Consider the following 4,911-nt stretch of genomic DNA (forward strand, 5'->3'; position numbering starts at 1 on the left):
TAGCAGGTGTTTCACAGAAATTGTTTAGTATATATATCGGGACTGCCAAGTCCATGGATGCCAAAACAATGTAAATACTGAGATGTAAGGCTTAGTGTTGAATAAACAAGGTGGTATCTCACCTGACTAAAATTGGACCAAGATTAGAGCAAATGAATTTTAAGCTTAGAACAGTATTCCATAGTTCTTTATCTTTTCTGTCCAAGTCTCTGAACAGGAGAGACCAACCATCACCCAAATAGAAAATAACGCCCATGCGTTTCTCTAAGGTGAATGAATTACAAAGGTTAAACTGGAAATCAGGAACTAATCAAGCAGTGGTTATGAATCCAGAACAACAGGATTCTGGCTTTGAGCTGGTCGGGGAAAGAAGTTAGAGGCGCAGTCACGTTAGAAAACGTATTTTTAAAAAACTGCGTGTAGTCGCCACACACGCAAAAGCACTGCCAGTCACTTATAAAACTGCCCAAACGTTTTCCCGCTCAGAGGCTTCTGTCCCAAGCACTTACCCACATGAAAAACGTGTCCACTGACGATCTGTAGAAGTGTGAATTTTCACGAAGAGTTGGATCCGAGATGAATCATTCCACGTGACTGCTTTACTGATAACGTCGGCATAAAAGTGGAACGGTTCCCATGGTCAATATGTGAAACATCAGCATTTTTTACATTAACAAATCATTCTCTCTGGTGTCCTAGTAATCTAGGAAGAATTCTGTGCTCAAAGTCTGCCAAGTGTTCTATCTGTGTGCAGGGTTGATTTTACTGGTACCTTTTCGCACCCATGGTAGACATCCATCCCTGAGGCCAGCGGCTACATCAACACAAATGAACTTCCCTAGTTTAGCATATCAGCCGGAGACCATTTCCGTACTTAGTCACCCATTTATTCTGTGTTTTAAATAGTCGTTTCACCTCTCTGCACCTGAGTTAATCAACTGTGAAAAGAGTAATTGTAGGATGCCTCCCATGAGGAATTTAGGTCTTTTACATGGACTAATGTGGTATATAGCACGTAACTTTTTTTTTTTAATTGAGGGAAGCGTTGTTGTAATTTTAAAACTTGGATGCTGCAGGAACTCAGTCTTATTTTCTCGTCTGAACCAAGGACCACTTGGGGGATGATTTCATGGATGAGCAGCACTGTTGAGAAGATGGTTGTGTGGGAACCCTGTCCCTGGCATTCACCCTTTGATTTTTATCTGCTGAGATCGAGGGACATAATAACCAGAGGCAATGGTTAAGAGTTCGAGTCTACACCCCTCTACTTACGTGTGTGAATTAGCTTTGGTTATGACAGGAAAAAAAAACCTTTCATTTTAAAAATTCCTCATGTTTTTAAATTAATGAAAGTTTAACATTTTTATGCCAGGAACATGCCATGGCTCTGTCGTGTTGTAGTGTGTCTTAGACATAGGCAGAATATGACATGTGAAGTTTTGTTGTTGTTTTTTCTGACATGTTTTTAGGTAAATAATTTTAAAGGGAACACGTTGTCAGCAGATGGGAAACTTTCATTTAAACTATGTATGTATAGGTATACACCCACTTATATAAATTATAGGTATTTTAGGTAGATATCTAAGCATGATTCTGTATGGCTTTGTCAGACATCCTTTCTGTTATTTTACCCCCACTCTCTCCGTCTTCATTTATGTCCCCAATCCTTATTAAGGAATGCTCCCCTGATTTTTCCATTCAAGTTACATTTATCCTGCTATTCACCTCTATTTTGCTCTTCAGAAGTCATGGTCATCTAAGGATCCCACTCTATTTCTCGCCTCTATATAATATTAAATTTTAATTAATTTTAGATCATAATGAGATATCATCTATTTAGATCATAACGCAATAATTTTAGATCATAATGTGATACAGCAACAATTTTAGATAATAATAGCAATAACATAATCACTTTGTTTAAAATAGTTAAAAAGCATACAATATAAAACCATAGAACATGTACAATTCCACAAAACGATTTGTTACTTGAGACACTTTCAGAGTCAAGTTAGTTTTAATTTTTTCTTTTTTATACATGTAAACAATAAAATTTCCAAAGTTAATTTTAATATCCTATCTCATTTTCTATATTCAGACAGCTACTCAAAAGACTCTTTGAGAAGTTAGACAATAAAAAATAACATGTTTACGGAAGCAATTTGTGAAAATATTAGCCTCTACTGGCTAAAGTTCTTGAAAACATAATGAAACAGTTTTCATACAACATGTGTTTATACAACTAAAATATACAAAATATTTTACAAGATAAAAAATTTACTGATGAGATCCAAATGGCAGCCTTGTCCCTGGGTCTGTAAGTTTGAAGGCAACCAGAGAGTGGGGCTGGTGATTGGGATCCCTGGAGATGGAGCCTCCGTGGGAACCTGGATCATCTATTTTTTGGCCTAGATTGGGAGCTAAAGAGCTGGTCTAGGGCCCAGGGAACTTGAGCTATTGGACCAGACAGGCCCACGCTGCACCCCAACCTCTACAGTGAGGAATCTTGGGAAAACCCAGGGACCACCTCCCAGGACCTTCTATCTAGGGCCTGGTGGCTGGCCATGAAGCCAGACTCTGGTATTTTGTAAAAAGTGCTGGAGTTGAGGACAAGGCCAAAGCAAGGCCTTCAGTGCCAATTGTGAGACTACTGAGAGAAACACACGAAGATGAGAATCCAAGAATGTCCTTCTGGGCCATCCAGTCAGGTTCCATAAAGAATAAAACTGATTGACACTGGACAAGTTTCCTTAAATCCAGTTTTGCCAGTGAGTGTGACCATAGCTACTGAGTCTGATGTTCTACATTTCCAGTTTAAACAGTAAAAAGAGACAGTCTTTCAGAAAGTTAATATGCTGAGGCAGCAGAATTTATTTTGTGATACGTCAATTTATATTAACGATTCTGAGTTCCAGGGGCACAAGGTGATTTGGGCAGCTTGATCCATTTTCATGAGAGATCGTTTTTCTTCAGGCAACCAAAACACGTCAGCATCCCAGGTCTGCAGAGTGCAGAAGTTGGCAATAACTTGTTGCTGTCCTATGTTGCAGCAACTGAAATGAAAAGAGCTTCTGAAATATTTGATTGCTGACAGTTACCTTTAGATAGTTCATATTGTAGAAAAATGCACAGAAGCTCTATCAAAATATCTGGAAACTGATCTTTCTGTGAAAAATAACCAATACTCTGACTTGTGTCAATATTCAGATACAGGCATTAAAAAAACTATGAAGATGATTCTGATAAAGACTGTGAGATAATTGAAATTCAAAACATAGTCCTGTGTACCTAGATTTCCATGTCTGCTGTAGAGAGGCTGACATCGAGCAAAGGGGAATGACATCACCAGAGGTCTACGCTAGATAGTAGCTTTAAGAAGAATTACATTTGTACTCTCTGTGTACAATCAATCAGTACAGATGGTGTTGAGAGTGGGAAGTTTCCACAGCACTGTACCTCATCCAAAGCATGTATGTATTTCCTGAAACAAAAATATTGGTCCATCCTGTAGTTGAGAGCAATGTGACAGAAGTTCCCGAACATCAAAATTAAGGGTTGTTTTTGTGAGAATGCTGATAGACATCGTGGTACAGTAAGTGAGATTCAGAAATTGGGTGAGAACGTCTCATGGAGGTAGCAGTGCCCCAGGAGTTCAAGTGTGTGTGTGTGTGTGTGTGTGTGTGTGTGTGTGTGTGTGTGTATGTGTGTGTGTGTGTGTGTGTGTAGAAAACTACCTGTGCCACCTGAAGCTACATAGGCTGTTCTTGGGCTAGCAGTGTAGAAAAAACAAGTACACAGAGGAAAAAAATCTCAACTTCGAGGACGTAGGGTTATATGGCCCTTTCAGTGCGCTGTGTGCCTGAAGACCTTTATTGCTAAAAGAACATTTCAGGACCACTTGAACTTACACAGTGGGGACCGGCCGTATAAATCCATTGTTACGATATGGGTTTCTAACAAAAATCTCCTCTCAAAAAGCTCTTGATCTCTGTTCATGGCAGAAACACTGGTGAAAATCGACCTAGGCCTGACCTCAAAAGGCAGAACCTACTGTAATTAAAATCATGAACTGGCAAAGCAAATAGTCACTCTGTGAGGCACACCTCTTTATAAAGATGTAGCATTTGTAGCATGTACCCCTTTTCAGCTTATATTTTTGTTCTTACTAAATGTTAGTCATTCTGAATTTCTACTGGTTCCAAAGTTGTGAGTGGTGTGATTTAGTTTATGGTATTCTACATTGTCTCAAACATTATGTATTAGTACAAGAAGAACTTTATGATGGGCGGATCTGGGCCCAGGAGTCCTGCTCAAACTATGGCACCAGCCAAGGACAATTCGTGCAGTAAACATTGAACCCCTACCCAGATCTACCCGATGGACAGGACATTCTACACAATTGAGTGGAGAATGTGGTCTGACTTTCACACAAACTCTGGTGCTCCATATTTGACTACGTCCCCTGGATGGGGAGGCCTGGTGGCACTCAGAGGAAGGATAGCAGGCTACCAAGAAGAGACTTGATACCCTATGAGCATACACAGGGGGTGGAGGTCCCCCTCTGTCACAGTCATAGGGAGGGGAGTAAGGGGAAAATGGGAGGGAGGGAGGAATGGGATGATACAAGGGATGGGATAACAATTGAGATGTAATATGAATAAATTAATAAAATATATTTAAGAACATTATATATTAGTTCTCTCTTCAGCAATAATTGCAGATTCTTATTTGTAGTTCTTAGATAAGTGATTTAATGTTGAATCTAACTATATAGTAACACTAATAAGTTAGAATAACAAAAACATAGACTTGAAAGCAGCATTGTCCATTACAATTAATTTAGAAAACAAATAGGACTAACAATTTTCTCTTTAATGTTTAACCACTATTCTTGGATTGTAACTAGAACAT

General features: G+C 39.1%; 1 pseudogene across 1 annotated transcript; it reads left to right on the plus strand.

Moving 5' to 3' along the window:
* The first annotated feature begins 254 nt into the window (after positions 1 to 254).
* On the plus strand, positions 255 to 4,056 carry LOC311581823 (zinc finger and BTB domain-containing protein 6-like; annotated as a pseudogene). Its single transcript has 3 exons — positions 255 to 372; positions 2,761 to 3,674; positions 3,727 to 4,056. The product of its transcript is annotated as a zinc finger and BTB domain-containing protein 6-like (transcript).
* The last annotated feature ends 855 nt before the right edge of the window (positions 4,057 to 4,911 follow it).

The sequence above is a fragment of the Acomys minous genome (genome assembly GCF_964271855.1).
Source record: "Acomys minous genome assembly, chromosome: 13".
NCBI classification, from domain to species: domain Eukaryota; kingdom Metazoa; phylum Chordata; class Mammalia; order Rodentia; family Muridae; genus Acomys; species Acomys minous.